Raw genomic sequence first — 21,235 nt, 5'->3', positions numbered from 1 at the left:
TGTCAAAACTGGTAATATTCGATGTTAACTGATTGACAAAATAATGTACAATTACATTGACGAAGAATGGGGAACATGGTATGAGAAAAATCTTCCTTATCTTTGACTTGAGAGATGTTATCTTGATTTCGAAAATATGCATGAATGTCGTATTGCGGGCTGTAAATATGGATCAAAGATGTTGAAAATTTTTGAAAAGTTTTTATTATACGATATTCTCGTTCCATTCGATACTATCAGTGGCAGTTCAGTACCATTTTCAGGGGGTACGCTAATTTATTGACTGTAACAAAAAACATTCTTTCGAAACAGAAGAAAACGAATAGAAAATTCGATCACATGCGATAACATATATCTCAAGACAACAAACGTACTTTGTTAAAAAAAAAAAAAAAAAATATAGTAATTACATCTATCTGCACGTGTATTGTACTTGAACCTTGATATTCAGTCGTTGCGTGTATAAATTGAAGGACGCGAATCTGCAGGCAATAACCGTGCTAATGAAAACATATCCAAAGTTACAAAAACAAACGCATAAAACAAAAATAGAAAAATTTTACGTAAAAAAGTTGAATAATGTGTGCGCGAACCGACGCGATGTTTTTAATTATAACACATTTTTACCAGCTGAGCAAACGTGGCGGACATCGGATCGAATCGATCGCCCCGGGTTTCGTTTTTAGGTTACGTTGTACGTACACACGTTTTAGGTGGAACGCGCATGCGTCAATGTGTTTATAATCGACGCGTGTACAACGCATAATAACGCGACTTACCGATTTTTATGTATAACCGTGACGCGAGTCGTCGGCTTCTGCGTAGTTACGCTACATTATACCGAGTGCACGCGTCTCTTTGTAGACATGATATGTAAGATCGTTCCGTATTTCATGCACAGCCTCCGCGACTACCGAGAAATCGTATCTCCGGGGCATCATTAAAATCCCGGGAGGATAATAATTCCCGCAATTATGTTATATATACCGTGCTTTTTTGTCTGGCGACGTCTGCAAGCGCGAGTCGATTTTTCGTTTTATATTCATTCATTCGGCGCGGGATGAATATGGGAATAAATCAGACTCACTAAATCATTTATACTTCGTGTCACGTAAAGGATTTCTTTTCTTTTTTTTTTTTCGCCAACCGTACCAAATATGACCCAGAAAATAAGTCGTTTTTCTTTAACAGAAACGACTTGATTCATCCGAATTATGTAATCGAACTACCTTTTTTTTTTTCTTTTTTTTATCAATTGAAATTGCTTTTATTTCAATCAAAGAAACGTTTTATTTATATCCTATTTAAATTTGTAATCGTCATATATTTCGTAAATTGGACAATACATTTTTTTTTCTATTTCCTTGCGTTGGTCCGATAACTTTGAACTTTGAAATTCCGTATAATTTTGACGAAAAATCGCACATTGAGTATTTTTTAAATTATTGTAACCGAAAGTTACGAAGACTTGTTTCAAAATACAGATATAGATGATCTCGAAATTATACTTAAAGAAGAGCTAAGTATCGATGCTTCGTTTCAAATCGATTGAAAATTGTCTAAAATTCATCAGATACGTTGAATTTTACTCTACGATGGCTCGATTTTTGAAATTCATTGGAAACACGTTCTTTAGAATAATATTTGGATCGTTGAATATTTAATCGTACAAACATTGCATTTATATTTATCTTATTAATGAGATAAAAACGATACGGAATCGATCATTGTAGAAAAAAAAATCGGCTTCAGTGACGCTGTAAAAAATAAAACTTTTCCAAACAGAAGCCGTTGTAATAAAAAAATCAAACCTGAATCATTTGAATTTTCAACAATTTTCAAACGATTAGAAAGGAAGCATCGATATTATAAATTATTATTTACAATTCCAGTATATTTTCTTATTCTGGTATAATTTCTACAAAACATCTTCGTAGCTTACGAATAAAACGATTCGTTAAATACTCCAAAGCGCGACTATCTCCGAATAAAATAGACGACAAGTAGAAAAATCCTAAATTACCCGACAATTTTTCCGACTAACGAATATCCCTAATTCTCAATACTTTCCTTCCCAACTTTCTGTCAAACGCAAAAATGACGCAGGGTGGCTCAGCTTGCTGCTTAGCTTCATTGAAAAATTATACGGGGTTATAAGCGCCCTGCTCCAATAGACACGGATCTTTATGGGCCTTATCGCGGCGTGAGATCGCCCGTCCGGCTACCGTCACGCCGAGGATTGGGCCAGCCGAGCTTCGTCCGCACACCTGAACGCCCTTGCCGCCGATTATATTTTATTATACCCGCATGCGCATGTGTGGAAACGTTGATTTATACACCGAACAAGTTGCGATACCAGGGGGCGAGACCCGTAATCCGAGTTGGTTACGATTTTAATCCGTTCTCTTCGTTAACGTCGAGGTTCGATAAAAAAAAATAGTCGGACAAATGCCCGTGAAGATTCTCCAGAGATTGATACGAATTTAGATAAAATCGTTGTGATATTTATTGTTTCTAACGATAAGCTCAATCCCTTCTTTATTTCATTTCGTACATTTTTTTTCACTCTCTCCCGAAATGTTATTACGTACAGTTGTACAATTTTACGTAATATTAGTTAATTATTGTAGAATTTATCGATTGAGGTTCGTTTTTTAGTTTCTTTCTTGAAAGAAAAATATGAAAAATTTTGTCGGAATTTGAAAATGCAGAGAAGAGAATATTTCTTAGTTGATATCGTAGGATAATCTTACTTTTGACAACCGACACTGCTCTGTTGTTCTGTCAGACTTACAGAGAAATTGAAATATGGATGAAAATAGGCGATTCTTGGATCAAAATTGATTTATCTTAAAATAAACTTATTTTACAAATTAAAAACTATTTCATAGTACAAAACCTAGAATTGAGCTTGAATATTGATGGGCAAGATTCAGAGCTAAGGTTGAGTCCTGTAAATCACTGAAGAAGATAATCTGTATTAAAACTCTTTGATTGAAACGATAAGTTGAAAAAGTGTTCCGCATTATGCATTTGTATTCTGTCGGTCTGTATCACCGACTGCATTCATAAACGGGTCTATAAAAACGCGTGCATTTCTATCACACACACATGTACAGATTGAAACAACAACCGATTTCTTGTTTCAATTTACCAGCTCGGCGGGTGGCGCGAACCGCTCTCTTAATTGGAAACTAGAGCTCCGAAATAAAAAAGAAGAATAAAAAAAATTGTTGAAACATTGGAAAATGGTGTAACGTACTTAAAAAACCTCGAACGACAATTGAAACTAAAACTGTTTTTACGTGATTTGAAAACGTAGCAGAATTGCAAAAATTAACTAATCGAGGTTTATCACATTTCGAATAAATCAAATTTCACAAAGTTTTATCAGTTTTTATAAGACTGCGCAGGATTTCTATAATGATATCAATATTTTTCCAAAATTTCAGAGACTTCATAGGGTTGCAAATAAATTTCAGATTTCTAGGAATTAAAGTCATTTCTACGATTTTTTTTTTTTTTTTATTTGCGTTGAGATTACAGAATGTAGCAGGATTGTGAAAAATTTCTTAAAACTTTGAGGATTTCAAATCAACCGTTTTTCAGTACAAATTTCATCAGACTTCTCGTATATTTTTTTTTTTTCAATTTCAGAGTATTTCATTGACATCTATCAAGCTTTTACAAATTCGAGAAAGCTGCAAAGTCAGTAAGAATCTCGAGGTTTTCACTTTCAACTACAACGATTTCTTCATAATTCAATAATGCAACACTCGTACGTCATCAATTTTTTCTCACACGCCGAATAACATTCAATATTTGCGATATTTCAAAAAATTTCACATTATTGTCATACTGACTTTATACACGTCAGATTTCCCACACGCGGAATCGTTGGGCTTGTTTTTTTTTTTTCACCCAAACCTTGAATGAAACCGTTTTCCCTCTTTATTTATATTTATTACTACATCTTATAAATCTATAAATTTACATTTATTTTTTGATATTTCTGCATTTTTATATTCATTTATTTTTATCTATCTACTCGTTTAACCGCAGTTTAGTTTTCTCTTTTCTCCTACTATCTTAGGTGAGTGGTAATTTTAACTTCGTTGCTTCTTTACTACTTGGCTTATAAGTTAATAATTATTTTTTCTTTTTTCTTTTGCTTTTTCTCAAGGGGACTTTTCCCAGGGCGAACAAACACTTCTCTCTCTCTCTCTCTCTTTCTCTCTCTCTCTCTCTCTCTCTCTTCGACATCTCGATCGCCTGTATATACGTACATACATTTCCAAATTCCCCCCTTTTCAACGGCGATATGCATAAAGTATGCGTCGTTGATACTTGATACTAATGGCTAGTTGGCACGGCGCCATGAGGAGATAAAGAAAGGAAAAAAATATCCCGGCCATAAGATGTTCTTCTGGCCGTATATACGCGACCCGCTTTCCCCGTGCTTCTAAGCTCGTGATCACAATCTTGCGCAACCGAAAGAGGACCTGATCATATTCTTGGGCAATGCCTGCGTACCTTCGTTACAAACTAGCTGCACCTGCTTTTTCGAATGTTGTTTATACACGCGCGGCATATCGTAGATAAGCGTGCACCTTATAAATATACGATTAAACCTCAACCTCGCTTAAGTGCCAAGGCGACAAACCTGCCGTGACATAATCGTGCGAAAAATCGTGAAACGGCGTCGTAAGATAATTGAACGTTTATGGTGTTTCAGGCGAATATTTACTTTCGAAAGCATGGCGCTTTCGAGTATTTTTGAGGTAAAGGAATCCCATTATTGTCATAAAAAGTAATTTTTTTCACCCATTTATACAGTTTAGAGCCTTTGAATCGGACGGATTTTTGACCATTTTCTTAAGTCGATTCATAGAACGGCAAACTATCGTTTTCTTATTTCGAGATGGATTTTTCGTTTTTGCTGCTATGACGCATTGGTACTTTATCGGTTAAACGTTAGGGATTTAAATAGAATATTTTTTGCAGATCTTATCTGGAAAAATTGCTGGACTTGGCGAGGAAAAAAATCCTTGCAAAAAAATACCTCTTAAATATAATTTTGAAAAGTAGCTCTCACTGAGTAATATGGAAAAGATGTCATTTTTATTTATTTATTTTTTTTTTTTATCTGTCTCGTCGTTACTACTCGATCTAATTTATTGACACGGCCTTGATCCTCCAAGCAATCCCTACTGAAACATAACTATCCAAAGCTAATGTTTAATAAGCGAAATCTCAAGTTCGAACGGCTTAAAAGTTGTACAAACATCGAAAGAAAATATGAAAATTAGAAGTAAAAATTTGAAAAGCAGGAAAGAGAGAACGAAAGTATCGAGTTGAGAAAAAGAAATAAAAATTAAGAACGAAACTTATTCCTGCCTCATCGACAATGCGATGAATGAAGCTGATTTCTTTTTTTTCAAACACTCAAATTATACACTTACAAAACGTGTTACAATTAATTAATAAAACTCGAAATTCACGTTGACCGTCTTTAAAATAAATATTTTCAAAGTTATTCTCAAGCAAACGGACAAAATAAAAAATCAGCACTCGTACCCAAAATCCTCTACTGCTACATACTGCCTATAAAAAAAATCGAACCCCCTAATTGTCAAATTTCACAATCATCTCGGCATATTTTATTTCCTGATCGTGAAGCTAGATCGATTCCCTGGCGATTTGGTAAATTAAATTCTTTCCTAATACCCTCGGCTTAAGATCCCTTCTTACGTTGTTTCAATCCCATGCATATGCACGTACAAATATATTCCGTGTGTAAAGCGAAGCGATCACCTGAAATCCACCTGATGCTCCCGGATTTCGTGCTTACGTGTATACGCATACTATATATATATATAGTATAGTATAGTATAGGGGACCGGAGGACCCCTTCGGAGACGAGGTCGAATCCCTCGTGCATTTTCACCGTGCAGAAGGGAGGTGACGGGAGGAGAAAAAGAAAGAAATAAAGAAAAAGAAAAAAATGAAAGAACAAGAGTAAGAACGAAAACGGTATGAAAAAAGACGAAAAGGCACAATAACGGCGAAAACAAAGAGAATAAATAATGGACGCGACGTCTCCCCCTTTGCTCGTTGCCATTGCGGAGCTTTGCGCTTTTTTCTCGTTTCGTACATGCAACTTTAATATGCCTCTGCGATGTTATTATTTCAAGCCCTGAAGGGATGTGATGCGAGGTATCATAACGCGAGATGATCATAATGGTATAGTAATATTCGCGTACGATTCTTGTGAATTTTTATACTTTCGGCTCGACGTTAACGTATTATCAATCATTTTTTTTAGCGGTGTAATGCTTAATGATTGTATGGAAAGTGAGAAAATAAGGTATTCAGAGTTTTGATAACTTTTATACTCAATTTTTATTCTTATGTACATATACATATATACTCGTACATATAGTCTTTGATCGTTCGATGTATAAAAAGAAAAGGTTTCATTCAAATGGTGAAAAAAATACATGAGAAGCTTCGGAATAGGCAGAATATTGCACTGAAATTTTGAAAATGAATTTACAGATACTCGTAATTATTTTCAGAGCCGTCTAATGTTTTAACAAGCTTTTCATTGATACAGGTGAAATTTTTTTTTACACACGATTCAATGTGAAAGTTAAAAACCAGTTCAGCTTCGCGAGTTTCGTTTCAATCTGTAAATTAATGATAACGAGTAGTCAATTATGTTTATCGTTCAAATAAGGTGACTCGCGTGCATGTATGCCTGTAGTGTAGAGGTATTTACCGAATTAAGTGCACCAGATGTGGACCAAGGTCTCACATTGTCAATCGGTAGTCAAGGCAGTCCTGATCAAGTATTCGAGATTTTTAAACTCCATCTCGTTCGCGATATTTGGCGGTGCCCTGAATTCAGACGTGCAAGAATGCCGCAAGTTCTCGTACGTAAATACCTGTGACGATATTTTATCGAAGTTTTTTTTTTTTTACATAAACCCAATTCTTTTAAACAATCCGAACCATCCCTGCGAGTGAAAAATTACCAAGAGGAAAGGACCGGAGAAAGAATATTAATGGAAAAATGTACTTTCTTGAAAGTAGATCAACAATATTTACTTGATCTCACTGATTGGTGATATTTGTTTAATTTATTTTCTTTTGTTTCGTTGCAATTTGAATAACCCGAAGACCCGAATCCAAGAAATTTCTTATAATCAAGTCATCCCAGGTTGTTTGATTCAATAATTTTCCGCCGAAGAGAATTTTGGCAAATATCTTTCAATGACCATTCAAATAATTGATTCACTATTTTTCAATCCCTGAAGTTTTTCTCTCCAACCCAAGATCTCAGGGGATAAATAACTGACTCTGTAACATCCACAGCGTTTTCACAGGATGATTATCGTAAAAATTGAAGTACACTGTTAAAAATGATTGTGAATTTGCTAAAAATTTACTGTACAAAAAAGCTGTCAATATACGAAATCAGATTGAAAATATACAAATTCGTTGCGGCGACGTAAATTATATTGTATTTGTTTTAAATTTACACCGAAAATTGTTGATTTTACTGAAATTTGTAAGAAAAACATTTGAACGAAAAAAAAAAAAAAAAAAGTAACTCGAATCTTCCAAGTTATGTAGCAAATTATTTGTATCAATGTATGGTGAACTCCCTGTTCCGCATCCGAATAAAACTTTCAAGACAGTTCATGAAGTTCTGTTCAAAAATGTTCAACAGTGCAATGCAGCTGCATCAATTCTCGCATTTGCATGTTCCGCTTCATCCAGGTCATATCCACTTATATATATATATATATATATATATATATGTATACCTAGATGCGAACACGTAGAAAGTCGCGGGATTGATACAATCGACACGTAAAACGTGTAAGTACCGTACTACTGCAACTTTTTGATTATTTTACGAGCGTGGCGCGCGATGAGGGTATCGGGCCCGGGGCCCTACGCCCCCCCCCCCTCTCCCCCCGCCCGCCAACCTCTTCCTCCGGGCCTCAAGTGGGTCCCCGGTAGCGCCGCCGCGCACCTGCCGTCGATTCCCACGCCGAGACTCACGTTTGCCTCATCTTTTCTCCTTTCTCCCTCCTTCCACCAACTCGTCCATATCCCTTGACCCCTCCGGGCCCCATGAGGCCCCTAACAGGCCCGCCGGATCGACTGGCTGTGTGCCGTTGCATCGTCCACACGTGTGCATCTCTCGTGGAGGGTAAAAAAAAAAAAAAGGAGGGGGGGGGGGAGAGTGGAAAGAAAGATTGAGACGAGGTGGTGCTGGATCAGGGCCTGAAGAGAAAGGGGGATTGTTTATTTTTGAATATTTTTGACGGGGACTCGCGATATATATATATATTATATTCAAGTCCTATATTATATTCAAGTGCGACTGCGTTGGACGCACATGCACGCGGATTTATCACTCGTACACCGAGAGAAATTTTTAGTTCCGGTTACCGCTCGGTCCTTGACTATTTTCATTTTTTACCACGATCGACAAAATATATTTCTAGGTAGAAAATGAAAATTACTTTTCTATCCGTTACTGTTCTTTCTCATTACGATCGCTGTTGCTATATTTTCTTGCAACCGTTGCGAAAATTTAACACTCGTGCGACGATAAATTGACGTTAAAGTATTATTTAAGTAAAAAAGTAGAGATTTCAACACGTGTGCTTGTTTTCTTTTTCGTTTGTGTCTTTCGTTGGTTTTCTTTACACAGGTATACTTGGATTTGTTTGAATTTTTTTAAAGCAACGAACGGAAGAATAACGGAACGCTTCAACAGCAACGATTTTGAGCTTTCTTTTTGTGATAAATTTGACGTGTTATGATTTTTTGTCATTTTGAAAAATCTTTACCTCTATGGTAATTTGAAAATATCATGAACAATCACAGCTCGTCTCAAAAGTTTTGAAAGACATTATTTTTTGGAACACGTAAAATGTACGCATCATCTCCTTGTCTTACCGTACGATGTATTTTAGCTGTAATTGAAATATCGCGAAAAATCGATTTGGATACATGGAACGTCTCGAAATGTGTCAAATGTATGCTCCGGTAAATCATCGACACGAAATCGTCTCACGTTAATTGACCAAAAACCTGGTACAGTTATCCACAAAATCTAAAAATCCAATTATACCAATTTCGACATTTAAACACCATGAGAAACGGTGAATCACAAGGGCAAGCACAAGACAGATGTTACAGCTCTTACATCGATACGGAGATAAGTAAGTGGAATAGCCGAGTTAAGACTGCCGGTTGACTTTCACTCGCATTGAAAACGAGATTAGAAGGATTGAGAGGACAAGCAGAGCCAGTTGGGTAGAAGCCACTCTTTCCAGCCTCCCCCTCCTTTCCTTCTTCATCTTCTTCCTCTTTCTCTTCCTCTTCTTCTGCTTCTTCGTCTTCTCTTTCATGTATCGTCGACTTTCCTTATCGCCGAAGCTTCCCCTTGAAACCGATTCTCTTCGATCGTAATAAATCCGTTTCTCGATCTCTCCGGTTAACTCTGTTTCCAGATTAAGCTTTGTAACGTACTCGATCTTCTCACAAAGTTCCGTCGACGATCAATCGGTTCGATCGTCTGAATCGAAGGATGGGAAGAGACGAAAATTAACTGTTTAAATGATATCCAGAATCGTTACTTCTGCAAATTACAGTTAATACGTGTCAAGAAATATCTCAACTATGCCATGGAAATAAATCTGAAGAAATTCGAGCAGCTCAAAATAAAGTATCAACAATTCTGGACAATGTTTAATGTTTTTTAAATTCAACATGACTAAACTCTGGTGTTTTTTTTTTTTTTGGCTGAATTTTACGTTTTTTGGCTCACTTTTCGCACCGACTAAGTCACCACAAATTTTCTGTAAAACCATTAAAAAAATCCTCCATTAAAGAATATCCACACGAAACTGTGTTCATTCATTGAACAATTTTTTTCCTCTTCTGCCTTTTGATTCAGACGCGGTCCTAACCGATTAATCTTAAAATCCGAAGGACAAGGTGTCGCTCTCCATGTTGATGTTCGAACTACAAGAGCGGGCACGCAGCGTGTTTTACACGAGTATCCGTACTCACAGGGATCCGGATCCTTTCATCCTTTCACGGAGCAATGCGTCTCGCGATCTAGATCGTTCACCGAGTACGTATAACGCTGTACGGTTCCTGCCCCCTTTTCTTTCTTTCTTTCTTTCTTTCTTTCTTTTTCCCTCGAAGTTTTCGTCTTTTATCTCCGTTTATCTTCCTTCGCTTCACTTTTCAACGCCGCTAACCCCACGATACAGGAAGAAATCTCTCTTCGGAACGATCTAAGGACAGAGAATGATTGTTGCATGTTTATCGGCGCGGTAAGAGTAACGTCGAATTATTCGACGGTATTTATTACTGCTCTCTATACACTCGAAATGATGTTAATCTTGCGTACACATGGCAGGAAATGCGCGGGCCGCTTCGCAAGAAGCACAATCTGTTATCGTTATTTATTGCGGATCACCCGATCCCGTTATAATATACCTATCGTTTATCTATCGAATAACATTCGTCCTTATCGCTTACTCGATACGAGTTCATCGGAATATTACGATAATGATTTATGCCCTTATGTTTATATAATTCTAGAACGTCGTTTCCTCTCAGGAATGAAAACTAACACGACAATAATTGGTTCTCGAGTTTTTTTCAAATTTTCGCATTATCTATAACCTGAATTATAAGAACGAAAATATTTGATATGGTTTTTGTTTTGTTTATTCCGTAATGGCAGTAAAAAATTAATTTTGATTGTAACGGAACTGAGTGAAAAAAACCGAAAAACAGTGCGTTCAGGCTTTTATTCCTAAGAAATAATCGATCTTCAGATTTTATTGGATTTCGAAAATTTCCCGTTACATCAAACTCAACAAACTCCTGATCCTGATTTATTGCTAGATTGCATTTGTACCGCATATAAATCGTTGAATTCATTTGAAGAACGAAACTTCCGTGGAAAATTTATCAAACATTGTATACGTACACGTACAAGAATTATCAATTTTTTGGTAATCTAAATGACTGTGACTATAAGTGACCTGAAATTATTTGTAAAGATCGGGATTCACATATTTAAGTTAAATACCAGTAAAATTGATGATCAAGGAAAATAACCAGACTCCAGAACACCATTATAATTAAAATGATCATCCCGTACAAAGTAGATTTTGCGTGATTCACAATCAGAGAAAATTTCAATTTCTTGTAACAACAAGTGAGCGATACAAAATACAAATTATAAAATCAAGGTTTAACGAGAAATACGTGTTTGACGGTAAAAAAAAAAAAACAAAAAAACAAATGATAAACTAAAAGTTTCCCCACGACGTCAGCATTTATGACCGGAACTAAAAATTTCTCTCAGTGTACAGTTTGACACCTAATACTCACCCCATGGATCGCCCCGCGAAGACAAGTGCGTCTATTGTTGAATGAACTTTCAACGCGGCGGAGGAAATAAAAGGGTGCACAGGTGCATTCGGCGTCCCCTGCACCGCAGCCCCCCAAACCCCAAATTACACCGTCGACTAACTTGGCCAAGGGTGAAGGGCACGGACGTTTAACACGCTCGTACAACTCCAGGCCCTAATTCCCCGCGACGAATCACGGATTTCCGGTCACCCTAAATTACCTTTTCCGTTAAGCGTGATTTCGGGGAAAGAATTGACTCGTGGATTTTATACGCGCGACGCTTCTTTTTCGAGCAACGAAACTACCGCGTGCCTTTGAAAGTTTAGAGGAATGCGCAGTTTTGATGTTCGAAGAGGAGAGTAATTGAAAGCGAGCAGCTTTAGACTTCGAACTTTCCGTTCTCACACTCCAAGTTTCAAGTTCACAGAGAAAAAAAAGGAACGGTATTCAATTCGGATATCATATTCCATGAAAATGTTAGGATTTTTACGTATTTCGAACAACTATGACGGATCACCGTTACAAATTTTTTAAGACTGATCTTGAGTGACCGAAAAAGCCTCCGGCTACCAATTGATGCCGAAATCGAGATGTCTTTAAATTTTTTTTCCACCACATTGGATCGCCATTTTGGATCACGTAATCCGTCCTTAGATTCGTGATCAGCCAGTCAACAAACCGACGAGTATCAATTTTCATCAAAATCCAAATGTTTTTAATATCTTTTCTTCGGCTCATTGAATAGGCCAAATTTAAATTTCGCAAATCTAACCTCAGATTAGTGATTAGCGACCCGAGAAACTTCACGGTACTAATTTTCATTCGAATCCGTTCATCCATTCTCAAGATATCATCATTTTTATTTGATTTGGAATGGCGTTATTCAAATAATTGAAAAAGTATCCGACCGATCAAAGCCAAAATCTAATCAGTTCTAGAGTTCTGTAGAAATCCGGTAACTCGTTCTCGATGTATCAGGAAACAAAAATATTTATTATAAACGTTAATGTAAGTGATCGAAGATGATTCTCTAAACTTGAAAACGTGTAGACTTATCCAAAAGTCAACTTTTTATTTTCGGAGTGATTAAAATAACTTAACATTTTTCTCTGAAAACAGAAGAACAGGAAGTTAATTATTGGCTGTAAGTGCTATTGTTTCGTTTTCTTTTTGTTTCAAAACACAAATTCAGACAGTAAATAACCTATACGCAGTGAAATAAGTAACAGTTTTTATTTGTTTTTCAAAATTTCTGGCTGCAGGCAATTACAACCTTTCCTAATTCTCTTCTTCATTTCACTGCAAGTATAAAGATTAACATTCGTCAAAGTCACAGGTATATACCTATACTTCAATATTCTCGATAAAAATCAGTGTAAGTTTCTGTAATTTTCACTCCGAAAAATCGCTATTCGTATAATTACCGTAATTCTTTTATTAATTATTTTTTTTTTTTTTTACTCTCATTTTTTGACTTGGCAACCTCATGCGCGTGTTTTTTTCTTTCCGGGTTTCAAACCTTATATCCGACTGCAACAAGTTTTGCGACCTGACTTTCGATTCAATGAGTCCCAAAGATTGTCACAGGGTTTTTATAACCGCTTTGGACTTGACTCGATTACCGGATAAATTATCCGTGTCAAGTCCTGCCGAGATTGAATATTTTTTATTTTTATCTTTATTTTTTTTTTCGTTTCTTTTCAGCAGCTCCCAAATATATTTGTAGGTACGTCAAGATTGTCGAACAAGATATAATTGCGGTGAGAACGAACTGGATTAATTTCCTGGTTGAAATTCAACGATGCCGAAAACAAACTTGATTTTACATATAACGCTATAGAACCTTAATAATTATTGTAATAAAATTTAGCGTTTTTAATTGAATATTTATAAACGGAAAGAAAACAAAGAATATTCCAGACAGATAGGTTTATCATGTTTTTGAAATCGGTTCGCACTTCCATGAAAAATCAGATCAATCATAACGGTGATTTATCACTTTAAATTCGATTTAGAAACAATCCGGTTTCACAATTAAATCGTTCGATAAATTTGAAAAAAGAAAAAAAGAAAATCACGATCGTCATATTTTTCTTCGATATAATCTCGCTTAAATTCGTTATTCTTACCGTTCGAAATGCAATCCGCTCTGGCATATCGGGCAAGCGAAGTGATCTCGACGATTGGCCGTTACAAGCGAGCCGAAAGAGGACCAAGAGCTAAAGTTTAGCCGGCGATTGGTTGACCCGGAGTAAGAGAACGTCTACCTCGAGTAATCGTACACGCCTTCTTTGAAATCGGAGCCTCGGGATTGGCCGGATTCTCTCGATCGCCGGGGCGAAGAAGGGCCTTCGGGCCCAGTTTATGGCTATTTCGTTCCTTTTTCTTCGTTTTTTTATTTTTATTTTTTTTTTCACTCGGTTTCCTCGGCCGTTGCGGCCTCTCCTCTTTTCTTCCTCTCCTCGAGTACCTACATATCCGACTGTCGGCGTTCTCGCCGAACGGAATCTCACCGACAAGTAGTTATATGACCGAAGTATCACTGTCGTCGCGGTCCGCGGTTTTTTCTTTTTTTTTTTCTTTTTTTTTTCTTTTTTTTTTTCATTTCGGGTTTTGCCTTTTTTGCCTCCTCGCGTTAAGGCTCGTACGTATACCGGTCGGCTCGCATCGCCCACGGCAATTTTTTTTACCCCATCTTCTTTTCAGGGTTTTGTTTTTTTTTTTTATTTTTTATCTTTATTTCATTTCATTTTTTTCTTCTTATCTTGTTTTATCTTTTACTCTTTGAGCTTCTCATTTCTCTTTTTTCTTCTCCGGTTCTTATCCGCGTGTAGATTTCTTCCCGGAGGGAGAGACTGAGAGATACAGAGAGAGAGAGAGAGAGAGAGAGAGAGAGAGAGAGAAGATGGAGACAGCTCGCTCGGTTCGTTGTACTCATAAATGTACACAGTTATCGAGAAAGAAAGTTTACTATGATAAAGAAATAAATAAGTAAATAAATCGTACAGTTAAACAATGAACGTGTGGTATTAAACAACAATTGGATAATTACTTCGATTTAAATCGTTCTGTACTGAAATCCGAGTATCATTTTTTGTAAACAGAGCTTTATTCGTTGAAGAAATTTTTATCGAATCTAATATCGCCGCAATTTCAACGCTTAACGGACAAATCACAAACAAAACAATATCCACGTCAATGTTACAAGTCTGATTTTCATTTTTTTTACCCCGAGATATATTTTCTCCGTGACTTTAAAGACTTTTTTCGACGCGCAAATTACGGTACGATTATTATATGAGAAAAATTCGATTGTCCATTTTTTCCACACATTTTGTTTCTAGGTGCAACTTTTTTTTTTTTATTCTCTCGAATTTAATCTTCTCTTTCACGCGTACAACGCGAGCGTTTTTTCAATTTCTCTTCTGAATTACGTCCTGGATACGAAGATGCCGAGCTATTCGCGACCGCAACGAGACCTGAAATTACGTAATTACGACGCCCATGAAATGACATTCGGAAATTGTCCTTGAGATATTGCCGTAATTGAAACGGAGTTTGTCCGTCGCCGACGGCGGCAAATTTACGGTTCAAGCAAAATTATACTCGCATGTACGCATCGCCCAAAACACAGACTGGGAATCAAAAGCTCAATATGTCCTAAAATCAGGCTGTTAAATGTATTATAAGGAAAATTTCGAATTATAACACGAGTCGACAAAAACAATTTTTTTTTTTTATCGAGCTTATATTCAAATAAATAAATTTTCATTCCATACAACGAAAAATAAAAAAAATCTTCACTTATTAGTTACAAAGTTTGCTTTTGTCTTTTTTACGCTGATAAATAAGCCTTAAAGTTTTTTCATTTATAGTGTATATAAATCAGCAGGTAAGCAGCACGTTGAAATAAAAAGCAAACTTTGTGTAATAAAATTATTTTTTTTCTTATCAATCACGCGGATGAAATCAAAATTTGACACTTAGAACCGTGACTCAAAATTCTTGCGTTGACCGATGTGATTATAATTTCCAGCGATTTCAATTTCACTTCTCGATTATAACGGAATAATTTTACCTGGATTCTTAGCAAAGATAAAATATTGATTCTACGTGTGAACAAACTTTCTAATTACCCATAAATAAACTAATTTCGTATTCGGGATTTTTCCTACGTCTATGCATACACGATTTGGTCATATTTGGAATAACGCACGAGTGAATTTACACACATCGACACACACACGTACGAACGCTATAATATTCATTTGTTAATTCATTTATTTAACCTGTAATCGGATAAAAATTCAAACGAAGCGCCAAACACGCTTCCTCGGCTAACGAGTGCTCGGTCCTCATCAATTCCTGTTTCTTAATCTTCTATTTGCTTTTGTGTTGTTTTTTCCCCCTTCTCTCTCTCTCTCTCTCTCTCTCTGTTTCTGGGACGTCGCGTCGCCCGAATCGTTTTACAAGAGGTTTTATAGGTAGCTGTAAGAGGGTAACGAACGAGAGGAATAAATTCCATACTTAAGCCTTACAACTGTACGCTATACGTGTGTGAAATAAGCCGAGCGTATGAATCCCATGTTTGAGCAACTTACAAACAATCACATACGCGTGTAAATAAAATATCGTTGAAAGCATGCGCTCGAAAAAAAAAAAAAACATACACATATATTTATTTATATACCTGCACACACGTCCCTTTATACAAATACACGGCAGGATACACTTGAGAAATACGTTTCGAGACGTCGAAGACTCGATAAGGTGCACCGAAGTTACCAGATTAATGTTTACCCGTCGAACTGTGAGGCCCCTATAGATGGGGCATAGCGACACGATAGACTGGGCCTGATCTTTCAACTCGCGGGCATTCCTTCGATTCGAGGCGTGCATTTGCCCTGCCTCCCTGTTGACTTCAAATTCGTATGGGGCATTCCGGCACAACTTTATACGTGTATCAACGTTTAGGAAGGCTGCTTTTGTAGAGAAACGACACTCTTTATCGATTTTACCACGAGATGATCGTAAGTTGGGTAGTACTCGTCAGATTTTCACGTTGTTCAGCTACGAAGACCTCTTCAAAAATACAAAAATTGAAAAAAGTTGAATTGCGGACGAGAACTTGAAGATATCGATGCTTCGTTTGAGGAAACTTTGAAATTCCCGATCAACTTATTTTTAATCCGTCAAATACGGCGAAAGAAATGTTTCGTTGAGCAAAATAAGTATGGTTTCACTTTGGAACACGAATATTTTTACTTTGATCACTATTTTTTTGAGTGAAAAAATCATTTCTTATAAAGTCGATAAATCCTTCAACCGTGTTATATACGTATACATACATACATACATATATATATAGAATCGAATCTTTGATCGGTTTTCTTTCCCCTTATCAATGCATGATCTAAACTAAATTTCTTTTTTCTCAAGTCGTTGCATTCGAATTTACGAATATTCTCTTCTATTTGATAATTTCTAAGAGGATCGATTGAAAAAAAATAATTGATTTCTCTACAAGAATCTTATATTTATTATATAACTACATCACTTATACATCGATCATTGTATAATTATAATAACAGTCATAATATCGGTCAGAAACGATTACATAAAATCCATAGCATAAAATTCTTCCCTCTACTTTCAATATAAACTCTAAAAATCATTGTCACGTATTGCATAACCATCGATGATTTTCGTAATTTACTTGCAAAAGATTTTAAAAATTTGTAAATATTATCAGAGCTTGAAAAATACACAAACCAAGTTTTGGAATTGGGAGAACGACCGAAAAAATAAAAAAAATTTTAAATTACCCTGCATCCGAACCGGTCGAAGTGAGCACCGATCGAATTGGCATGGAATGCCCGTTGTAGTACAGACGGGGTTCGGTTTCAACTTGCACGTGACCGAACGTGAGGCACAATAAAGCGTCGCGGCGTGGATTTTAACCGCATTTTCAAGCTCATACACACTGATTTATCGAGCCTCTCTAACCCCGCGATATTGGTTATACGGCACCTCGGGGAATCTCTTGAAACTTCCCGGTGCCTAATCTACGTATCAACCCGGTGCGATCCTCCCCAAAGGTCCGTTAAATTGATTGTTCCACGGTTGAATGCGCGCGAAGCCCGAAATTTCTTCGAGTCCGCGCTCTTAATTTATTACACAACATTATATATATAAGTATATGTATAAATGTACGGTTAGAAAAAAGCCAAAGGCAATTTCGCCTAATCAATGAACTCGGGACGATTTAAGTATAGAGTCACGCGCCGGAATTACGTACGTTTTATTGTATTCTCAGAATTTTTTTACACGCGTGCGTCACGTGTTCAATTACGTATATTACTAATTCTAGTTTAAGCATATCGTTTAGAATAATTATGTGCAAATATTTATAACGCTTCGTAGGTACAATTAAGTGTGTATTGTTTTGACATCAATTAAATCGCCTTTAAATCAACACTTGTCGATTATAAAGCTAGCGAAGCGCCTACACTTTGTATTAATTTTCATTAATCCGGCTTCAATTATTCAATTCGTAGAATTATAGGGTAAATTTGAATGTAAACGACGTGAAAGATCGCTTTAATACTGAAAAATCTGACAAGTATAATATGCGAAGCGTGCGAGGGGGAAGAAAAATGGAAAACGAGCTTTTGAAATTGATCAGAGATTTAGTAAGACAGATATTTCGGTCACTAAGCCGAAGGCGACAGATACTGGCTATAGATATACTCAAATGTAGCTTGTAGAATCCTCTGGATACGTGTGCGTGTGTGTGTGTGTTCTGTGTGTGTCCAAACTCTGAATACGGTTTAGCTGGCGCGTAGGCAGGCGTGAGCTGATCGTTGAGCCGGAAACATGTGGAATGACCCGGGTTATTCCCAGGTGAAATACCAGACGTTGGATCTTGAATGCCAAACAGTGTTTATCAACGTGACATATAATATGAGCGTAGAGTGACGCCTGCTTCGTGCCGACGACGTGCATTGACACCCAGAAACTATCCGCTGGGTGTGGCGATTGCTAAATTAATTGCGCACAACTGTACGAGAAGCACTGTAATGAGAAAGAACAGTAACGGATACTAGACTTTACGGTAACAGCTAGAAAACTAATTTTCATTTTCTACCTGGAACTATACTTTTCGATTGTAGTAAAAAATGAAAATAGTCAAGGACTGAAAAATGAAATCAACTGCCGGTATTGTAATTATTCTTCCATGTGCTACAAAAATGTGTTTTGTCCATTGAAAATAGTGTACAGTTTCCATTTTCAATTTTTTTAAAGGTCCCAGGTCCAAATTCTGGATAGTCGAAAATCATATAAACCATTGTGTTGAATTTCATCAAATTTTTAATAATCCGACTTAGTTACTAAAAATTGTTCAAGTACATCGGAGCATTTGTCTAGGAAAATTTTGAGAAAACGTTTAAAGTTGAAACCATACGAGATGTTTACTTTTTGAAATTCTGAATTTTGATCATTGATCGAAATTTTGACACGAAAGCTTCGGATTGGTTGCAGTTTTAAATTTTTCTTTTAATTTTTTTCTTTTTCTTCCGCATTGGCCGAGTCGCGTCAGAGTTTTCTTTTCGGAAATAAAAAGCCTGTTGCCTAAAAATTTTCACATTCACAAATAACGAGAATAGCGGGTGTTTCATTTGTTTATTTTAGGAAACAAGAAACCTGATACAACGTGCGGAGAAAGCTCTTTATTTGCACAGTTAAAACGTGTAACAAAGAGTTATAAAAAGCGTAATGAATATACTCTAAAAATAAATAACCGTATAACGTACGAAGAGATCCGCGAAGCTTGAAACAAGCATCTGAAATTAGACGGAGAGGATCGTCGTCGACGCGTTTTAGACGGTTGCTTATAGAAGTCGTCGTCTCCGTCGTCGTCTTGGCTCCACCGGCCTCCTGAAGTCTTGATGGATAGTTTTTCATCGGGCTGACCTCACGCGAAATTGTCACTGGATAAGTGTTGCCGACTCGGTAACTCTGCCCACGCGGGTGAATTTCTCGGATCGAAAGCTCGCTCTCCAGGGGCTTTCTCGAAACGGGAATTTCATTGCTTGTACTCACTCTTGTGATCGACACTCGACGTCGCAAGCTCCCCTCCATGTTTGCAATAACAAATTCACCCAACGAGCTTTCATGTTATCCTGATAATGTATCCCGCTGTTCGAACCTCTGCCACTTCCGGCAGGCGTCTTTTAACGGCGTCCCGACGCCCCTCGGCGTTTGTTATACGTGTCGTCCTCTCCTAACCTCCGGACAATCACACCCTCGGCCAATCGAAACCGGAAGTATTATCACGGAATCACCTCAAGCACCGTCACCTTCAACGACAACTTGTTGCGTCCTCTCAACGCTTCGCTAGCCTCCTGACGGGCTCTCGACGTCGAAAGCTCAGCGTTCTTGACTCGAATTTCATGTTCTCCGGGTACGGCGTCGCGACGCTTGTCGACCGCGAGTCCCGAAGGTTGGGACCAACAAGTGGAGCGGAAGCTTTTTACTATAGTCGGAGAATCGTGGGGGGAGCTTGCGGTCTCTTTCATTCAACATCGGTACAAACAAAAGTCATCGTTAGGTTTCGAAGGTTGTAATCATTCTAGAAATTCAGTGAATACCGGTGTTTGAAATTTCGTGTAAAATCCTTGAAGGATCAAAACATTTTTGCAAGCTCTCTGATATTGTCTAACAGTAAGTCGTATTATTGAGCTTTATAAGGACTTACGAAGACCACGAAATTCTTCAAATTTTATGTCGTTTCGCGAAGACTTTAGAATTTTATATTATACTGTGTATCTACACGAAGTCTCTGCAATTATGTGAAGTTTCATCAAACCCCATAATGTCTAATAAAATTCTATAATAAGGGTACCAAAGCACCTAAGCTCTACGGAATCTATGTATTCTAAAAACACAGTTCTTGGGAGCGAAGTAATTGATGAAAAAACAATCTTGCTGTCATATTTTCGCTTCGAAAGATACTTTTTAAAAAAATTTACGTCCGAGTTAAAGTTGAACGAGTTATTCATTTTCGATTCGCCTACCAAACGATCCGCTACAAAGCCGTGCTTTCCTGATACGGCGTCGCGACGCTGACCGACCACGAGTCTCGGGAGAATTCGGGTTTCTTCCGTCCTTTTAATACGTGCAGCCTCCCTCAGACGGGTTCTAGCTTCGCGGTTGAACAGAGGGATGGAAAAGCTCTTGCGAGAGTCAAAGCTTCCTGGGACGGCTGCTTTCCTGGTCGGAAGTCGCGACGCTCGTCGACCGCGAGCTCCAAACGTCCTGTCGACCTTAATGTTATTTCCTCGCTCATTCATGCCGAGCTTAAACCGGTGACGAGGCGTCGCGACGCGGTTCCAACCCCTCGCCTTAATCGGAGAAGCTAGGGGATGAAATCCGGGGCCATCCAACACTTGCACCTGATGAAACCCTAGTTCTTCGTCTCGGCTCCAACCGACCCTCAGTTTCGGAGGGTCGTGGGCGTCGCTACCACAATGAATGAACCGCAGCCCCTTGTTTCATCGATTCTTCGCGGTGTCGAAGCTTCTTGAAAGCTCCTTACACTCTTGAGCATCCATGTTATCCTGATGCGGCATCCCGATGCTCGTCGACCGCGAACGCTCAAGGGTATCCCTCTCCGTCTCATCGGATTCGAAAGGGTGAGAAGGGAAAAACGATTTTCGTATCAAAGGTGGTGGCATCGAATTTTATTTGAATTAGTACAATTTTAAAGATAATT

General features: G+C 37.5%; 1 protein-coding gene across 19 annotated transcripts in view; it reads left to right on the top strand.

The window, feature by feature from the left end:
* LOC124310057 (tubulin monoglutamylase TTLL4-like) overlaps positions 1-21,235 on the top strand; it is a 197,804-nt gene that overhangs the window by 136,235 nt on the left and 40,334 nt on the right. Inside the window, exon 6 of one of the 19 annotated variants that reach the window (XR_006909619.1) lies at positions 919-928. The exons of the other annotated variants lie outside the window; for them this stretch is intronic. The gene's annotated coding sequence lies outside the window, so the exon portion shown is untranslated. Of the gene's footprint in view, positions 1-918; positions 929-21,235 lie in introns of those variants that run through there. 19 annotated transcript variants of the gene reach the window in all.

The sequence above is a fragment of the Neodiprion virginianus genome, chromosome 1 (assembly GCF_021901495.1).
Source record: "Neodiprion virginianus isolate iyNeoVirg1 chromosome 1, iyNeoVirg1.1, whole genome shotgun sequence".
Taxonomy (NCBI): domain Eukaryota; kingdom Metazoa; phylum Arthropoda; class Insecta; order Hymenoptera; family Diprionidae; genus Neodiprion; species Neodiprion virginianus.
This window is presented reverse-complemented; position numbering and strand designations above follow the sequence as displayed.